Raw genomic sequence first — 21124 nt, forward strand, 5'->3', positions numbered from 1 at the left:
CCTGAGTACCCTAGTATTATCGCCCCCCCCCCCCACCTCCTACTGCCTCCTCGGGTTAAAAATAGGTTAGTTTCTGGAATTTGTTTTTTGGGTTTTTATTATTATTATTATTATTATTACTATTTTTAAGAGAAAGAGAGACAGAGTGCAATCAGGGGAGGGGCATAGAGAGAGAGGGAGAGAGAGAGACATAATCCAAAGCAGGCTCCTGGCTCCAGCTGTCAGCACAGAGCCTGATGCGGGGCTCGAACTCATTAACCGTGAAGTCATGACCTGAGCCGAAGTCACTTAAACGATGGAGACACCCAGGCACCCCTTAGATTATGTAATTTGGCAGATGAATAGCCCACAAAGGTGCAGGATACAAGCAAGTGTGGAACATCCTCTGGGACTAATTTCAGAAACTGATCTCTTTGGGGATCTATGAGTCAATTAAATGTCCATTTTATTCATTATTTATATCCACTTATGCTATTTAAAGACTACTTAATATCCAGTTAACTAGTATTAGAAGAAATGTACTCACTTTTTTTTTTTTTTTTACTTTTGGACACTTGCTTAATTAAAACATGAATACGGGTTTCTCCCAACACCTGAAAGTAGAGTATTCCTATGAAACATGTCATAAACCCAAATGGCATAAAGCAAAGAAACAATTGCCAATAATTTGTATGAAAATTTTTTGGGTGTTCTCACATGTAAAAACTAACCTCCGTTAGGCTTTTCTGACACTTCGGGACACATCTTAGTAATGGATGTACAAAATAAAGCGAGACAAAACACAAACGCTCACAGACACAGTCCCAAGTTAGGACAGCTTGATGCTGAGATGTGATGTAGCTCCTGGGGAAGGAGCTTGTGGGGCCTTTTGCTGGCTGTCTGGGGTGCATGCTGTCTCCAGAAGGGCTCGCTGCAATACAAGTGCTGAATGCTATTTTTGCTTTTCACGTTTTTTTGTAGAAGCAAAAATCCTCTTTGGACTTGTTTTGGCTCGCGAAAGCAGGTACCGATGTAGGTCTTTCTTAAAAGTAAACTGGCATAATGCAAACTTTTGAAAAGCAGAACATACCTGTATATCCAAGAAGATGAGAAAAGGGAAACACGTGGGTCCTCAGGACTGAGACATGTGCATGTGTCCTGTGCATTAAATAATTATCAGAGGTGATTGTCCAAGGACCATAAAAGAAACCTTGTTTGGTGGAAAACACGAATGAAAACAGAGAAGTTGCTAATCATATAATCAGAGAATCCACTAATGATGTAACTGTGAATTTCAACAGTGAGTGTAATGATATCTCTATTACATAACCATCTACTGGAAGACAGGAGATGTGTTTTCTAGTTCTGTTTCTGACATGCAGTGTGTAAACTAGGACTGTATACTGAAGGTCCCTGGGTCCCATGTACCCTCTGTGGCTTCTCTAGGTTCTAAATTCTACCATCTGTGTTTTCTTCGATAATCTATACTGTGTAATGATCAGAGGATTAATGCAGCCCTAAAATTCAACTCTAAGATTATTTTAGAAAATAAGCACATTGCAATATATCTGATCAGAGTAATAATCACAAACCAGCAAACTGTGGCCAACAGTTTGAATGCTCTGCTAATAAACTGCCAGGTGACATGATATAATTGTTCTATTTAGTGGGATCATTAAGCCAATAAATACACACTTGGAAATATAAGCACTTCAAAATAAAGTCAATTTCTGGTAAATGGTGTGGTCTTTCAGTACTTTATTCAGAACTCGTATTTATTTCTTTTTCTATAAAACTCTGAAAGGGAGTATTGTAGCTTACTTAATTTCTCACCAGGAAAATTCAACGCCCCCAACAGAGATTTAAAATTTACTTGGGCCTAGTCTCCTTTTGTACTTTTGTCTGCCTGTTACTTCTATTTTGTAGTTTTCCCTGCCCTCCTAGTAACAATATCCCTTCTTAAGGAACATACTATCTCAACTGTTTCAGTTTCTTTTGGGAGGAAACAGGCACCTTTAATTGCAATGTAGTACAACAGAAATCACACATTTTATTCCCAAGTAATGGTTTAACCATAAGATGATGGCTCAAATCCATGCCTCTAAACCATTTTTTTTTTCCTGCCAATTTTCCAGACTTTTGTATTCACCTACCCACTGGGCTTTCCACCTGGAAATCTGATGGACACTTCAACCCATTCACGTTTAAATTTGTCCACCTACCCCTTCTCTTCATTATTCTCGATATATTTTTGGCATGTTACTATGGGCATCAAACCCAGAAACCTGGAACTAATGGATGCATTTATCCCTACCCCCATCCCCCATTCTCCCTTATCTGTCCTTTTCCCAAATCTTATTAATCCTACTTTTTTTTTAAATCTAGCTCATTTATTTCTACCCCACTACCATTGCCTCCTTAAAAGCTTTACATATTGGGGTTTCTGGGTGGCTCAGTCCGCTAAGTGTCAGACTTCTGCTCAAGTCATGATCTTGAGGTTTGTGAGTTCGAGCCCTCATCAGGTTGTCTGTTGTCAGCCCAGAGTCTGCTTTGGATCCTCTGTCTCCCTCTCACTCTGCCCCTCCCTGATTCACATTCTCTCTCTCTCTCTCTCTCTCTCCCTCAAGAGTAAACATTAAAAAAAAAAAAAAACAACTTTATGTATCAGTGCTTTGAGAGTGTCATCGTCCAGCCTTCTGTCCCATTCTAGACCATTTACTATATTTCTTCTAGTGATTTTTTTTTAAAGCCATACACGGAATTCCCTTGTTTAAGCATTTTTCATTTAGGGTGAAACAGGGTGGCAGATGCCTACTTAGTTCAACCAGGTAAAAAATGTAATGAAAAAAGCAAGCAGATTTTGGCCACCTGGAAAGCATATGTTCCACCTCAAGAGGGCAGTAATTACTCAGCTCCAGCCAATTGTCATATAGAAACATGGGCCTGGTGTGGCCAGATGGTCTGATATTTCAAGGGAAGCCAGAAATTTCTGTGAAGTCTCCCCATATTTAAATGATTGCAGTGAATTAATTTCTTAATGTGTCTGGCCTAAAGGGCAAAGTTAGAAATCTCCAGCACGTTAACAAGAACCTCTGTGATGTGGTATAACTCTCCAATTTCCCCTTTCAGCACCACCTTCACAACTTTCTTTACTTAACCAGCGCCATTTGTTGGTGCCAGATAGTTCCAGGCAATTTTGTGTTTCCTTGAGCACCCTCATCCCTTTCAGTTGTTCAGCTGTGTGTGTGTGTCTTTATACTCCGATGGGACCACTTCTTGTCAGCCCCTTGAATATTTACCACTCCCTAACATGTATCTTTTATCTCTATATCTTTTATCGTCACATGTGCAGTCCCATAATTGAAGAGATATATTTGCATTTCTATCTTTCTACGGCAGTATGAGATCTTTGGAGAGAGAAACTGGGTCTTCCTCTTTGTATCTCCAGCTTTAACACAGTTGCTGACACTGAATGGATGTTGAGTAAATAAACTGTCAAAATGAATAATGTAAATATGTTCTAGACACTGTTGAGAAAATAATGTTTTTAGGGAAGAATTTAAAAAAAATGGATCTCAAATATTTTTGTACTATAGTCCTATTGAGAGACAAAACCCATAGCAATTATTTGAGCAGGTATAAAGTTGTTAACTAGGTATCCGAAGAGATAAAAAGAAAACCATAAAGTGTCACAATGGCAGCATTGTCAGGAAGCAGCTACCACTCCCAAGGCTGTAGAACCAAAGGGAAGAGGTTGGAATTATCAAAGTGTGGCAGCTTGGATGAGAAGGGGTCCCAAGCAGTGAAACCCAGACATTTGAGGGGAGGGTTTGGCAGAACTGAAGCTGGTGTCTCTGAGCTGAGACCTAGACCTCAGAAGGGGAAGAAGGTTCCAGACTGCAGCTGGTGCATGCAGGTGGGTCAGGGAGAGGCCTGGGTCCGTGAGATTTAGAAACCTCATAATCTGGATTCAACTCTTGCTTCTGTGAAGAGCTGCCACAGCAGAGTGAAGAAGAGAGAGTGAGGAAGGCTACCAGGAATGGGGGAATGGAGGAAAGAGGCAAGAGCGGCCGCTTTTGCTTCCTCCAGCTTGAGAGTCTCCCTTTTGTGCCTCGTTTTGGCAGACACAAACATGGGGTCAACTGGCAGAGGAGAAATATGGTTGGCAGAGTCCTAGTCCCAGCATCAAAATGTGAGTGTACCAGTGAATGTGTGAAGCTAAGACGACTGACTGGCATAAAGTCTTTTAAAAATGGTAGAAACAACTGAGATGAAGAAATCAAGAGGGGCACCTGGGTGGCTCAGTCAGTTAAGCGTCCGACTTCGGCTCAGGTCATGATCTCACGGTCCGTGAGTTCGATCCCCGCGTCGGGCTCTGTGCTGACAGCTCAGAGCCTGGAGCCTGCTTCGGATTCTGTGTCTCCCTCTCTTTCTGCCCCTGCCCTGCTCACACTCTGCCTCTCTCTGTCTCTCTCAAAAATAAAGTTTAAAAAAATAAATAAATAAATAAATGTTGACTGACTTTCTGCTTTACTCATACAGTTTCCTTTTCTAGACTTAACCTATAGCTCTTTATGTCAAATTGAAACTTATTTTCAAGTTCAATATCTACCTCTTTCATGACACTCTTTTTTAGGACTGTAAGAAAAAAGTAATATTACCCTGCTTTGAATTCCATTGAAGTTTCTAATATGTTAAATTATCAAAAATTAACTGGTAATATTGCTTCCTTTGGGATCTTGGCTCTCTAGAAAGAAGCAGAATAATATATACAGTAGGATCCAGTTATGTACAACACAGAATCAGACTGAAAAGTCAATCAGTGCAATCCACCTGTTCTTAGACTAAAGAGGAAAAAATCACATCATGGTATCAACTGATTCAGAAAAATTACTTGACATGATTCAAGACCCTTCCATGATAAAAAAAAAAAAAGAAGATAATTTCCTCAATTTGCTAAAAGCAATCTACAAAAAAACTACAGTTAACATTGTATTTAATGGTGAACAACTGAATGCTCTCCTCTTGTCCCAAGAATGAGGCAAAGCACGGAAGTACACTATTACTACTGCTGAAGTTCTAGCCAGGGCAAGAAGTCAGGAGAAGAGAATAAATGACATACAGATTGGAAAGGAGGAAATAAAACTGTCACTATTTATGGTTGACAGGATTGTCTATGCAAAAAAAAATATTACAGATAATCCATCAGAAATAAAAAATGTCTGGAACTAATCGCTAAGTTAAGCAAGGTTGTGAAAATCAATTATATTTCTGTATACTAGCAATGAATACATAGGCACAGAAATTAAAATACAGTATAATTCATAATGGCTCAGAAAGTGAAATACTTTGATGTAAATCTAACAAAACGTACTTAGGATTTGTATGTTGATAACTATGAAGTAATGATTTAAAAAATCAAAGAATATCTAAATACCCAAATAAATGGAGAAATATTCTGTGTTCATGGATAGGAATGCTTAATGTAACATTGATGCCAATTCTCCCCAAATTGATATAAAGGGCCAATCCAACTTCTAGAAAATCTCAGCAAAAAATTTTGGTTCAGATATAGACAAAATTATAATATTATATGACAAGGCAAAGGAATTGGCTATAATGATAGCTAAAACAGTTTTATAGGGGCGCCTGGGTGGCTCAATTGGTTGAGCTTCTGACTTCAGCTCAGGTCATGATCTCATGGCTTGTAAGTTCAAGCCCCAAAATGTGCTCTGTGCTGACAGCTCAGACCCTGGAGCCTACTTCAGATTCTGTGTCTCCCTCTCTCTCTGCCCCTCCCTTGCTTATGCTCTGTCTCTCTGTCTCTGTCTCTGTCTCTCTCTCTCTCTCTCTCAAAAATAAATAAATATTAAAAAAAATTTTAAACAGTTTTATAAAGGAGAGGGGGGGGAGAGTCACTGTACCCAATTTAGAGATTTATATAGCTATGGTAATTAAGACTTGTATTGGTGGAAGGATAGACACATAGATAATGAAACAAAATACAGAACCCAGAAATAAAATCACAAAATTCAACCTATTTCTCACCATTTTGCAAAGCAATTTAATGGAGGAAAGATAGCTTTTTCAACAAATCCATAGGCAAAACAACAAAATCAAACAAAGAAACAAAAAACCCTTTGATCTAATCTTACAATTTATATAAAAATGAACTGAAAATGTAAAGTGTAAAGCTATAAAACTTTTAGGGAAAAAATAGGGGAAAATCTTTAGGATCTAGGGTTGGAAAAGAGTAGACTTAACACTGAATATATGATTCATAAAACTGACAAATTAGACATTACTAAAACTAAAAACAAACAAAGAAACAACCCAAAACTTATTCCATGAAGAATCTCTTTAAGAGGATGAAAAGATAAGTTATGTAGTGGAGAAAATATTTGCAAACTACATATGTGGCCAAGGACTAGTATTTTTTTTTTTTAAAGAAAGCTCTCAAAACTCAACAGCTGAAAAGCAACCAGATTGGAAAATGAGAGAAAGAATGGAAAGACATTTCACCAAAGATGATGTATGGATAGCAGATAACCACATGTAAATGTGTTAAACATTATTAACTGCTAGGAATTGCAAATTAATACCTCAATGAGCTATCACTATCAGAATGCCTAAAATAAGCACAAATAATGAGACCACAAATGTTTGCAAGGATGTGAAGAAGTTGGATCACTCATAGGAAGCTGATGGGAATATAAAGTGGTACGGCCCCCTTGAAAACATACTGGTGTGGTCTTTAAAAGCTAACCATGCGACTACTATATGACCCAGCAATTGCTCTTGTGGGTATGTATGTATACCAGAGAAATGAAGCCTACGTGAAAACCTGTACACAAAAGCTTACAACACTTTTATTTGTAATGGCTGCAAACTGGAAACAACTTAGATATTTTTCAACTGGTGAATGCTTAAACTGCGGTCCATCCAAATCATGGAATATACTAAGCAATAAAAATGAACAAACCACTGATGCATGCAACAACACCTTGGATGAATCTCCAGAGAATTAAGCTGAGTGAAATAACTCATTCCCAAAAGGTACATACTGTATGATTCCTTGCATATATCATTTTTGAAAAGCTAAAACTAGAGAAATGGAGAAGAGATTAATGGTCGCCAGGAATTAAAAGAGGGGCAATATAGGCAATATGAGAATTCTTGTGGTATATCCCAATTTGAGTAGTGTCAATACTGTGGTATTTTAGTATAGTTTTGCAAGCTCTTACCATTTGGGGAACAGGTAAAGCATACATAGAAACTCTCTGTAATGTTCCCTACAAGTGCATAATATCTCAAAATAAAAAGTTTAATTACAAAAAAAAAGCTTCTTACTCCGTGATTCCAATGTGAAGACAAGGTTAAAAACCACTGCAAATTCAACATAATCTTTACCAATTCCAATTGTTTACTCAACTCTGAAGTAGGCAGAACTGCCAGTTACCCTTCATCGTCAAGTTTGTGCTGTTGTTTACCTCAAAGTAACATTATCAGCAAGTAAAATGATCACCTTTCCCTGAAATGCATTTTTCAAGCCGATCTTTGAAAGCATTAAATTTTGTAAAGTGTTGTCTAGCCACGTGGTGTGTGTGCATGTAAAGTGCTGGTAAATTTAGAATTAAAATGCTTCCATGAGATTTTGGAACGGATAAGAAGAAGGAATCAAAGGGAGCATATGGTTCTGAAGGACACCAAGATAGCAGCATAGACCAGATAAAAAAAAGAAAGAAAGAAAGAAAGAAAGAAAGAAAGAAAGAAAGAAAGAAAACAGTAATGTTAAAATAAGGATGAAAACGCATCACTTGAAAATTGTCTAGGCTTAGGTATCAATGAAGTTATTTGTGTGTTAGAGTGACATATTTATATTTGGAAAGAGTACGATAGCTAATAATACTTTTAATCAGAATAAAGGGATGGATGGATGGATGGTAGGGAGTTAGATAAAATGACACATAGATAGGTATGTAGACTTGTAGTTATGTAGGTAGGTGGATACCTAATGAGCTTGCTATTCCAAATTAATTGTGCAAAGGCCTCTTGTGATGGTTTGATAGGTGAGCTCACCAGTTGTTTGCGCTATGAATTTTTTTTTGGAAAGAGAGAAAGAGAGAGAGAGAGAGAGCACATGAGCAGGGGAGGGGCAGAGGGAGAAGGAGAGAGAATCTTAAGCAGGCTCCACGCATAGCATGGAGCCTAATGTGGGGTTCTATCTCACAATCGTGAATCATGACCTAAGCCGAAATCATGAGTCAGAGCTTAACCAACTGAGCCTCCCTGGTGCCCCTGGGCTATGACTTTTAAAAGTAGCTATCTGGAGAAGTCCACTGTTTGCTGCAGTGAAGTTACCTAACCTGTTTAAACTTAAATTCTTTTTTTGTTTGTTTGTTTATTTATTTTTGACCTAGAGAGAGAGAGAGACAGAGAGAGAGAGACAGAGAGAGACAGAGCATGAACGGGGGAGGGGCAGAGAGAGGGAGACACAGAATCCTAAACAGGCTCCAGGCTCCAAGCTGCCAGCACAGAGCCCGACGCGAGGCTCAAATTCACAGACCGAGAGATCATGACCTGAGCTGAAGACGGAGGCTCCATCGACTGAGCCACCCAGGCGCCCCTAAAGATAAAGAATTTAAGTTTAGGGGCACCTGGGTGGCTCAGTCGGTGGAGCGTCCGACTTCAGCTCAGGTCATGATCTCATGGCTCGTGGGTTCGAGCCCCACGTGGGGCTGTGTGCTGACAGCTCAGAGCCTGGAGCCTGCTTAGGATTCTGTGTCTCCCTCTCTCTCTGCCCCTCCCCTGCTCATGCTCTGTCTCTCTCTCTCTCTCTCTCTCTCTCTCTCTCTCTCTGTCAAAATAAATAAACATTAAAATTTTTTTTTAATTCTTTAACTTTAAAACTGGAATAATATTGGGGCACCTGGGTGGCTCAGTCGGTTAAGCGTCCAACTTCAGCTCAGATCATGATCTTGTGGTCCCTGAGCTCGAGCCTCGCCTCGGGCTCTGTGCTGACAGCTCAGAGCCTGGAGCCTGTTTCAGATTCTGTGTCTCCCTCTCTCTCTGACCCTCCCCCATTCATGCTCTGTCTCTCTCTCTGTCTCAAAAATAAATAAACGTTACAAAAAAAAATGGAATAATATTAGGATTAATAGTAATTTGTAATGATTGTATGAGATAATGAACATTTCACTTACCACAGTGCCTGGAGTCTAATGAGCACTCAGTAAGCATAGCTGCTACTACTAATATTAAGGCCATTGAGATTATTATCTTGAATGATTTGTTTTGCTTATAATGGAAAATTATATCTTAGATCTCAATAATTCACTTTATTTTTCCTAGACATAGAGCAAAGATCAGAAAACAATCCAGGGGCATGGATGAAAATACCATCTGTTCAGGCCCTGACTCCCTAGTTTACAGCAGGCAGAAGCATACAGGAACAGGGTCTGGAATGGGATCAGAACCAAGGTATAGCTTTTTATGCATTAGGTTCAAGTGGGGAACACTAGGAGGTACTAAATGCCTACAAAATACCAGGAATGTACTTGATTATTTTATTATTTTATTTTATTTTATTTTACTGTCACAAATTCCATAAGAAGAAGAAGAAGAAGAGGAAGAGGAAGAAGGAGGAGGAGGAAAAGGAAGAAGGATGAAGAGGAGAAGAAGAATGTATTATTATTATTCTTACTCTTCTTCTTACTAATATAATTTATGGGTGCAGAAACTAAAGACAAGAGATGTTTCCCTGGCATCATTGTGTTCATAGGTGATGGGAGTCTGAATTTGAAATTAGGCCTCTTTTATTCCCAAATTCACACTCTTGATGCTAAAGATGGATCTTCAGGAAGTATGTGTATGCTTTGCGCCAAAAGATTAGACCCGAGTGTGTTTTATTCCTACAGATGTTAGAGAAGTCAGAGTGAGTGGGGGCAGGCCGCTTCCACAAGCTACTAGTTTAAAGAATTACACTGGCACCGGAAATACAGTTGCGATTATAAATCAGCACCTAGTACCTTGGGAGAAGTGGAATTTGAAGTTTGATGTATTTTCTCTGGACAGTTCCAATAAACTGTGTGATCTGTTTATTGAAGACCTAAGTAGTACTGTAGCACAAAACAAGGACAAGATAATTAACACCTACACTCTTCTGTTAGCCTTCTGTGTATACTAATAATTTAACACTCATCTCAGGGTGTAGTAACTACCTGTTTACAGGCTTGCCTCTTTAGTTTTGACTATGACTTCTACTAGGGTAGGAATTGTGCATATTCCTCTCCTAGTCCTAGTCCAAAGCCCAAATCCTTTTTTTTTTTTTAAGGTTATTTATTTACCTTGAAAGAGACAGAGCGTGGACAGAAGAGGAGGGACAGATAGAGGGATAGAGAGAATCCCCAGCAGGCTCTGCAGGGTCAGTGCAGAGCCTGGTGCAGGGCTTGAACTCATGAAACCGTGAGATCATGACCTGAACTGAAATCAAGAGTTGGACGCTTAACCAACTGAGCCACCCAGACACACCTAAACTTAATTCCTTAAACATAGGAAATCAATTACTGTTTGTTGAGAAAGTGCGCAAAAGCACTACAATGTCGTCATACAAATCTAATAAGATAATGTCTATAAAAATGCTTTCTGAACTTCAGATAGCTATTAAGTCAGAGGTTCCCAGACTACAGCCAAATCAGATCCAGTGCGTGTTTTTGTGAATAGTTATTATTGGAACTCAGGACAAATTGCCAATTCATTTACCTACTGGCGATAGCTAGGTTTGCATTATAATAGCATAATTGAGTAGTAGCCAAAGAGAAAATATGGAACACAAAGCTGGAAAGAATTACTATGTGACTCTTAAAAGAGAAAGGTTGTCTATGCTTGTATTAGACACAAGTTGTTTAGGGGCAATGTATTTGGTAGTTTTATTGTTGGATGCTGAAAAAAGGGGAAGTTGAGATGAAGGAATTTCTACAATAGTTCAAATAAAAGGTAATGATCACTTATTTCCATCAGAGCTGAATGAAAAGAAATATTATGTTTATTCATTTAAAAATAGTTATTCAGTACCTACAGTGTTCTGATTACTATTTCAGGCATTCAGCAGGGTTTTTTAATAATATTTAGTGAGTAGCTACTATGTCCAAGCACCATTTCTGCCTTCTTTAGAGTTTCTGTTCATTCCCGTGAAGAAAGAAATGCCATTTGAAGGAAGAGTAGCCAGGGGCGCCTGGGTGGCTCGGTCAGTTAAGCGTCCGACTTCAGCTCAGGTCATGATCTTGCTGTTCGTGGGTTTGAGCCCCGCGTTGGGCTCTGTGCTGACAGCTCAGAGCCTGGAGCCTGCTTTGGATTATGTGTCTCCCTCTCTCTCTGCCCCTCCCCTGCTCATGCTCTGTCTCTCTCTGTCTCAAAAATAAATAAAAACATTAAAAAATTTTTTTGAAGGAAGAATAGCCAGAATCAGATGACAGATAAGATACAGGGATTAAAGGACTGGGAAAGTCTTATATATTTCTATCAGCATGTAACATATTAGGCTTGTGTTGTATCACATGTATTTGCATGCCTGTCTTTTTCTATTTTGTTGTAGGATCCCTGAGGACAGTCGTCTACATATTTGTTATTATAGTTCCAAACTTGGGGCAATATCTGGCAAAATATATATATAAGTATTGAAATGAAAAAAATGGTTGAGAAACTAGAGATAAAATTCAGCTCAGAAAAGAAGATTATGAGGTTTATTTAGGACATGTTGTTTAAGACAGTAATGTAATATATCCAAGATAAAATGCCCTCTGTACAAGGGTAGACTGAGAAGAGAAGGTGAAGACTCAAATCAAGAGACAGAAGAGCCCCTACTTTCTGATGCCCAGATCAGCACTCAGACTTTACCACGCATTAACCCAATGAGCATCAGTCAGCGCAAATGCATACTTCTAAATGAATGGGAAGCCCTGCTAAGTTCTCATTAGCATAAAAGGTATAATCATTACAGTTGCATTATTTAGAGAACGGGGGAGTTATGAGGTATTGGCTACAACTTCCCTAATTTTCTCTGTCCTTACAACCCAGTGTGCAGACTTTAATGGTTCACTGCCAACATCTTGAGTGGCTTTCCTTTGCCTTTGATAATGAAGGGAAACACAACTGTCAGTGAAAGGCACTCTAGAGAAATTTTATTCAAAAATTGTATGCACTTCAACACTAAAATCAACATTATCACAACACACAACTTGTTAAGGCAAAGACATTCTTTTTTTCAGTCCAATCGAGTTTCGCTGAATATCAATAGGGTAATGGCTATAGCAGTTTTTTGCCAATTAACATACATTTCTTCCACTGGAATTCACACCATTTTTCTTAATTAATCCTGACCTTTCATCCTGCATTTTATAAGCTTCTTAAGAAGTTAGAAATAAATAATTCAGTCCACATATTTTCAGAAAAGAGACAAGCTGTTTTACTCTATCCTCAGAGAATAAATTAGATAGCTATTCAGATTAAGCTCATGGGAAATTGGATAAACAAATGCAAAAGTCATATATCTTCTGCATGAAACACATAGATGGAAGCTTTCTGATGCTGAAGGAAGCCAAGAAAATTTCCAGAGATTCTGGAGAAAGTGTTCTGGGAGGTATTTGCCTGTTTCCTTGGTTGAGGAGGGCATGTAGGATTTGTGAGCTTTAAAGTTCATGGTCAGGGGCACCTGCATGGCTTAGTCAGTGGAGTGTCCGACTTCGGCTTAGGTCATGATCTTGCAGTTTGTAAGTTTCAGCCCCTGTATCGAGCTCTGTGCTGACAGCTCAGGGCCTAGAGCCTGCTTCAGATTCTGTGTTTCCCTCTCTCTCTGCCCCTAGCCTGCTCTCTACTCTCTCTCTCTCTCTCTCTCTCTGTCAAAAATAAACATTAAAAAAATTAAGTTCATAGTCAGTGTTAGAAATTTAAATCACACCCTTGTGTTCTCTCACATTTTCTTGATGTTGCCCTCAGTAAAGGGAATATGAAAGATATGTGTCACTAAATCTTGTGCAGTTTTTCACCATATTACAAATATGTCTGTCTTCTTCCCCATCATGATTGCATGGTCCCTTAATGATACTAAGTTTTTAGAGTAGTGTCAAAAACCTCCAGTTCTCTCCACATTACTCTCACACGTTTAAATATTCAGAAGTTTCCAATTGCCACTAAATGATTTTATCATACCTCACCTTTTCAGTCTTAGACCATATTATCTCCATCTATATATTCGGTCTTCAAGAAAATATGTAAATTCCTACTATTTACCGAGACATTACCTTTCCTAGGGCTATTCTCTCTGACAGAAAGCTCTTCTATCATGTAATAATTTCTCTGTATTCCCCTCCCCATGCAAACATCTCTCCGTCTGGTGAAATATTATCCATTCTTCACGGTCTAAGTCCTCAGGAAAGCCTTAGATAATCCTTTCAGTGACGTGTGTTCCGTTCTACTGCTGTGCATAGGTTTCTCACGGCATTTAACCTACCCTGCCCTGCTTTATAAATTTCATGCATATGCAATCTGTATAGTATTTACCTGATAAGAGCTCTTTCAAGGACTTGGGTATGTTTCCCCAGTGGTTAGCAAAGTACCCATAATATCAGATGAGTTTGGTAAAAGTTAGTTCGATGATTAAGAGAATCTCTGCCTGTGTTAGGAGAAAATTTTCTAGAAAAGAAATGAGAATTTTATGTATCTAAACATTAGTTCTTTAATATTTCATATAAATCTTAAAAAAAAAATTTTTTTTTTGTTTATTTTTGAGACAGAGAGAGACAGAGCATGAACGGGGGAGGGGCAGAGAGAGAAGGAGACACAGAATCGGAAGCAGGCTCCAGGCTCTGAGCCATCAGCCCAGAGCCCGACACGGGGCTCGAATTCGCGGACCGCAAGATCATGACCTGAGCTGAAGTCGGACGCTCAACCGACTGAGCCACCCAGGCACCCCTATATTTCATATAAATCTTAAGAAAACCCCTTTAAATAATATTTTTGAATGAATATAACACTCTTCTGATGAATTAAAGGGGATACGGTTACTAATACTTCGCTTACATAATTTTTAGTACATATAAAGTGTTATGGGCTAAAAATGGTTAAAATAATTAAATCCATTTGGAGACTAGAAGTACTAAATGACTTGCTTACAACTGCATGTGTCAGAGATTGAGGATTAGAACCCTGACCTTTGAGTTTCTCATTTAATTTCTAAGAATCATCAGCCAACCGTCTTGTCAAAGGCATATATTTTGATCGTTAAATCTGAGGAAGGATGAGAAATAAAATGGGAAACCTATATACTAGATATATAGGAAAACATTTGCTCATGCACTTAAATTTATGTTCTAACATCAAACTCTTTACTTACTGTATTTCCTCAGTAAACTCATAATCTGAAGATTTCAGCCTTGTTTCAAATGGCTATACAATTTATTTGGTCAAATTCATGTGTTTGATGTTCTATGATTATCTTTTGTCCTCCCTTAGCTACTAATACTTTTCTTGTGATTTTGTTTCAACAAGGTTTTTTTTTTTATATGAAATTTATTGTCAAATTGGTTTCCATACAACACCCAGTGCTCATCCCAACAGGTGCCCTCCTCAATCAACAAGGTTTGTTTTTTACTAGCAATGTGATTTGAGAATATATCCATGTCTCTCCCTATGGCATTTAGGAAGATATAAGAAATTAGTTTTTTTTCCTTTTTCAATGTTTTTGTGTAATCTTATTGATTTTTGATGAAAATAATTCTATTACTATTTTAAAACCAGAGTCTTGCTTTAAATTTTCCAGACCCCATCATGTTGCTATTATGTTTCAGGAAGATATTTTTTGCAATTAGCTCAAGATTCCTTAATAGAAATATGACTTAAAATAGATATTTATTGAACGCTTCTCTTATAAACAATGTATCAGAGCCTGTGACCTGGCATTGTTTAGTCCTGTGTTCACACATACATTGATGATGTCATTATCATTGGGTAATCTCTTCAAGACTTTAAAATCAGAGACCTTTTTCTCTAAAATCTGCCTATACCATTAAATCATCCTAGTTTCAGCTAAAGAGGATATTTGGTGATCTCTGGATCAAAGAAAGTGGCACCTGCCAAAGCTATGCATGAATGTGTTTCAATAGGAGAAAGGAGTTGACTTAATTCCTCTTGACCTTTTACTGCAACCACATATGTTGCAAAGATTGTTTCAGTTTACTGTTTTGTCAACCTGAAGTGATTAACAGTTTTACTCTTTGCTTAGGGATGGCCAGCATTGGCCAATGCTGATTTCAAGATTTCACTTCCTCTCAGGTACCATGTTAGATGTCATTTGAAAAAAAAAAAAAGTGAGGTCTATTTTATTTGACTCATTCAACACTTTTTGTTAGTTTAATCATCTGACTTCTGTCCATGATAAGTCTTAGAACATTTGTTCTGAAGAGGAAAGTACTGCTCCTTAGGCAATAATTTAGTGCCTCTGGAAGACTCTGGGTTGTCACAATAATTGGGAAACTGCACCAATATTTAGTAGGTAAGAACAAAGGATGCTAGAAACTTTTTAATACAGGAGATAATAAGCATAATGAAGCATTCTCTCATGTAATGTATGACTTTCAAATGTCCTAATGGTTATCCACGTGAACTAAAAATGTTTTAAAAACTATCTGAACCCAGAACCTAACTCATTTTACACATAAATCCAGGTATTTTTGCTGATTTTTTATGCACATTGCATTTCCCACTCAACAGTTATGAACATCAAGAGAAGAATATGCTTTATTAATATTTTTGGAAACTTATACCAAGAATTATTTGCTGTTTTGGAAAAAATTTTACTGAGAACAAAGTATTTTTGTAATTCGGATCACAGATACCCAGAATTTTATTGGTCTTCATTTGTAGTTGACATATGAATTTTTACATATTTTAATGCAAATATATTTTATATATAGGTACAAGCATCAGCAATTTAATTAAATCTTCTAGTATAGTTGTGTCCAAGCGTTTAGACATAGAAATACATGCTATTAATTGTAGCTTGGTTTTCTCTTCTTTCCTCTTTATGTTATGGTTAGGGCTTTATACTGATTTCATTAAAACTTATATTAGTGTTTGATAGTATCTTTTGAATTTTATTCTGAAAAAGTAGAGGTGGTATTACAGGAAAATGTTACCAAAGGGGACATTGGGTATCATGAGGTTAAGAGTTACTGCCTTAGTCACAGTGACCTCACTTTGACAGAATTTAGAACAATGTTAAAGGGTTTTGAGATCTCCTCTTGCTTTTTTTGTGGTTCACACTGAGACTCAAAGCCAAAAATACCTCATGTGAAAAGAAACTTTTTAAAAATAAAGTTGATTGAATTGCATAAGATTTACAGTTCATGGAAGCATTGGCTTCATTTAGGGATCCTGAGCTCAAGCACACAAATTAAACCCTTTTCTCTATATATTTTGGTTTGGCAAGAATTATAGCTCAAAAATGTTTAATTTGAATAACCCTAGATGAGGCACATACTTTAACCTGCACAGAAACATGGCTTTTTGTGACTTAGGAAAAAAGTTGCCAGTATTTAGAAATTAGGAGACTGTATGTGAAATGTCTTGATTTCTGGCCAAGCTTAGGAAAAATGGAAGAGCAGCAACACTGGATCTTTATTCCCCCCGTGGCAACAATAATCTGGGGCTAAGAGGTGGCAACTCTCCAGGGGGGCACAGTTCTTTATTGTCTCTGTCATCTGTCCTGATTCACTGATTTATATTATCTGCCAGAACCTTATGTTTGTGACCTCTGGCTTAATTAAGCATATAAAACTACATACATGAACAAAAGTAAAATATTCAAAGTAATCAGAAATGTGTAGAGTGCTATAAAATATCAGGTCATATTTTATTATAAGGTTATATGTTAATTACAACACTAAATAACATTATAATATAATACGAGGTGATGGGGGGGAGAGGATGGGGAACCAGCCAGAGCCACATAGGATTTACAATCAGGGTCTTATATCATCTGTTCTACACCTTCACCTGTATATGGTGATAGATAAATCTTATTTCCTTTCTAAACATCAGTTTTTCATCTTGTAACGTGAGCTGGTAAAACCTGACTGTGGTGTTTAGTGTTTGTGTTCCACTCAGATCTCTTTGGATTACTTTTTAAAATACTGTTTGCTGTTTCCCTCCCTACTCCTAACTTCTGTGTGTGTTTGCTTCCAACGGCAAACAAAGGATGGCCTTTGGGCTATTGAAACCTATTTTGCTTGCAAATGGGATGAGACAGAGTTACCTGGAAAAAACATGTCTCCATTGGAAATGCTTAGCCAGTGTCTGAAGGCAGTGGGCATATGGAAGCTTAGATCCCTATCTCAGATCAGTAAAATTCTGAAACATAACTTGTACTCTAAAATTTCCATGCACGTGAGATTAAGTTACACTCTATTTTTTTTTTTTTTCTGATAAAAGGGCAGCCTTACTCAGGATTCCTTTACTTCTTTGGGATCTTTTCCTTACTATATCTTTTGCATATAAAACCTCATTTCAGAGTCTGATTCCAGGGAAGCCCAACTAAAACTCTTATTAGTCAACCTTGCAGTACTAGTGTGAGATATAATATGATGTATGAAAATGCAATGTAAAATATAAAATGCTTTTCTTAAAAATTCTAGTAGAATTTGCAAGGCAAAATAACAATCTTTTCTCATGCCCAGAACTTAGTAAGAGAATTAATCTAAAGAAAATATGAAAATAATCTGTTCAGTCTATCCATATCTTTCACATAATGAGAAAGTCAGAAAATCAATAGAAGTCAAGAAGTAGGGGTGCCTGAGTGGCTCAGACGGTTGAGCATCTGACTTTGGCTCAGGTCATGATCTCACAGTTTGTGAGTTCAAGCCCCCTGTTGGGCTCTGTGCTGACAGCTCAGATCCTGGAGCCTGCTTTGGCTTCTGTGTCTCCCCCCTTCTCACTTCCTCTTCCCCACTGTCTCTCTCTCTCTCTCTCTCAAAAAAAAAAAAACATTAAAAATTTTTTTTAAAAAAGTAAAGAAGTAATGTTTTGATGACAGATACATCACTTCTGTAACCAGTTCTATTTGACTCTATAGCAGCAATGAGGAATAACATGGCATTACGGTTTTCTTTTCCCTATATATGCATATATATCATATGTTACATTATATATTACATATAATATATATCATAAGTAATGTATGTTATATTATATAATATGCATATATATTATATGTAATATATATTATATGTAACATATAATATGTATTATATACATATATTACATATAACATGTGTTATATGTAATATATGTTATATTATATGATATATAATATATTTTATATATAACAGTAATGTATTGTTAATGTATATAATAATATATAATATATAATTATTTAACTCAAGTTTTATATTATTATATAAATAATATATAATAAATTAATAGCTGTAATATAGAATAAATTATATATATTATATTATATAAATATAAGTATTATATAGTATAGTTTAGTATATCATAGTACATTATATACAATAGTGAAATATTATATAATTATATATTATTAATATTATATAATTATATATTTAACTCAAATTTTATATTATGTTTTGTAGTAAAAGAGGCTCTTCACTGTTTCACTTTTTCAAAGGTTATTTCTGAGTTGCAAAAATTATCTCTCCATATTTTTCCCTATATTACCATGATTTGTTCTGTATTCTCCCCTTCAATCTTGGCTGCCACAACCTCACAGAAAGCATGAGGACCCTTTTTTCTTGCATCTATGTGAAAACTGTAGCAGCAGACAGTAACTGCCTCAGGTCTGTCAAATAGATGCAGGCTATAATTCTGAATGTATTTTATGTATTCGACATACTCAATATTGTCTTCTGATGATGCTCTTGCTATTACCCTGTGACAATTGCTTTGTTTCGTTCCGCAATCCAACTATCCTCAAAGTTCAAGTCTACTTTCCTTGACAAAACCCGAGAACTAAACTTTGAGTTCTCCAGCAGGAGCAAAAGTAAGTGGGCCAAAAAGAGATACATTAAGCCTGAACTAACATTTGCAGCTGTTTTGTTAATTTGATTGTTACGATGGTCAGTCAGCGTGTGTTTAATCACTCAAAAACAGACAATTAAAATATAAAGCACTCAGTTGAAAAACCACTTGTTTTCACACTAAATTTTTTTTTAGTCCATTAAATGAGTTACTTGGTTTAAAAACATAATTTCAATATAAAAGATTGGTTTGAAACATGTCCCTTCTTCTATTTTGTGCACAATAGGGAACAAACTGGAAAGAAATACTATAGCCATCAAGTTTAACATGTTTTTGTGTTGGCTCCAGAAGTTGATTGACTTAAAGCAAAGTTCTTGTTTTAATTCTTTTAGTCTCAGACTTGATGTACTTATGAATAAAAAACACTCCCAATTATTCATCTTTGTGGGAGACAAGCATACATATCTTCAGTTATTTATGAGAAAGATAATGTATACAATGATTTGGGAACCGCCTAGCTGACTACATGGACAGAGATATCAGAATATGAAAATTTATGGCAGAAACTCTAACAGTTATGCTCAATCTAAAAATTTACCATAATCTGAAGTATAACTCTGTTATAAAAATTCAGTTACTTCTTTTCTTGTCGGTAGCTGCGGAAATTTTAAATATTTGTGTCTTACTAGCTTTGCATTGGAGATTATATGTAGAAATCCTAATCATAAAAGATGCATATGTAAGTATTTGTGCCCTCAGAAAAAGGCAAATATGTAATCAAAAGTTGCAAATATTTGAAGATATGGCCCCTATACTCCAATGTAGGGTCTAGTTCTATAGTGAGGCTATGAACAGAAAAGAAAACTACAGAGTAAAAAGTGTTTTGATATACATGATGCTGTAAGAACATATATGAGGGTCACTAATTCAGATTTTGGAACACAGAGAAGAATGTGCAGAAGTCATACATGTAGAGATTTCCCTGAGAGTTTTCCAGAGGAACAGATATGGGAAAGTCCAGGTGAAGAGATTGTGCACACCTTTGAGAGAGAGGGAGAGACTCAGAGAGAAAGAGAGAGAGAGAGAGAGGAAGGGAGGGTGAAGGATAGAGGAGAAGAGAAGGAGAGAGAGAGAGAGAGAACAGAAGAGGGGAAAAAAGAAGGAGATGGATGGAGGGGGAGAGATGGAAATTGATATTTTGGAAGTGGAAAGAAAGTCAATACAACATGAACTTGTGTGAAGGAGGGAAGGAAGAAGTATGAGGTGGTTGTGAGATAAATTAGATTGAAGAGGAAAGCAGGAGTCAGTTGGGCAGGTCTATTAGGATCAAGAGTTTATCCTTTGTCTCAGAGGAGGTGAGGGAAATGGGGAGCCTTCCAAAAGCTTCAAGCAAGTGACTTTCTGGCTGAGATGAAAATTTTAAAGAGTTGACTCTTCTTCTAAGGAGGGAAAATGGGTGGTAGGTGTGGGGCAGGCAATACAGGAGGCAAGAGAACCAGTCAGAAGGCTATTGCAGTCAGACATGAGAGAGAAGATTTTCATGGGCACCAAAGGAGTGGCAGTGGGAATAGGTGAGTTTGTGACATAGTTAAAGGCAAGAGACAGGAGGATGATGTCTGGTGATGTCTTCACGATGAATGAATGGTGGTGATGTAACAGGGACAGAACAGCAAAAAAGCAGGGAGTTTTCCAACTGAGTAATCAGGACACACACTATATGTCTTTTACTGAGAGAGTGTTTCTAGGAGAAGCAGACACTAATATGCCAGGTTTCGATTAATGGTCAGATTTGCAAATAAATTATTTAAACTAAAAAGTGATTTTCAACTTCTGCATGTTGGCAATATGTCTTCCTCTAAAATACACCTCTGAATTTTAGATTGGTCTACTGCCTTAAGAAGCCTACAGCAGAAGGTAGGCTGTGTTCGACTCCTGGAATAGATGCCTCTAAACTATGTGACTTAGGGTAAATCACTAAACTTCTCTGAAATCCTTTTTTTTTTTTTAATCTGCTTACTTTGGGTATTATCATCTAACTTCCTGAGTTGTTTTGAAAATTCCATAAGATAATGTATGTAAAGGACCAGACAACTAAGCAAGTAAGGGTTACCTCTCA

The 21124-nt window shown here is 37.1% G+C and overlaps 1 non-coding gene across 1 annotated transcript; it reads right to left on the minus strand.

The window, feature by feature from the left end:
- Window positions 1–18717: 18717 nt before the first annotated feature.
- LOC113592783 (small nucleolar RNA SNORA31) lies at window positions 18718–18846 on the minus strand. The gene has a single exon (XR_003412736.1). It is a non-coding gene; the product is annotated as a small nucleolar RNA SNORA31 (small nucleolar RNA).
- Between the last annotated feature and the right edge of the window lie 2278 nt (window positions 18847–21124).

The sequence above is a fragment of the Acinonyx jubatus genome, chromosome E1, assembly GCF_027475565.1.
Source record: "Acinonyx jubatus isolate Ajub_Pintada_27869175 chromosome E1, VMU_Ajub_asm_v1.0, whole genome shotgun sequence".
Lineage (NCBI taxonomy): Eukaryota > Metazoa > Chordata > Mammalia > Carnivora > Felidae > Acinonyx > Acinonyx jubatus.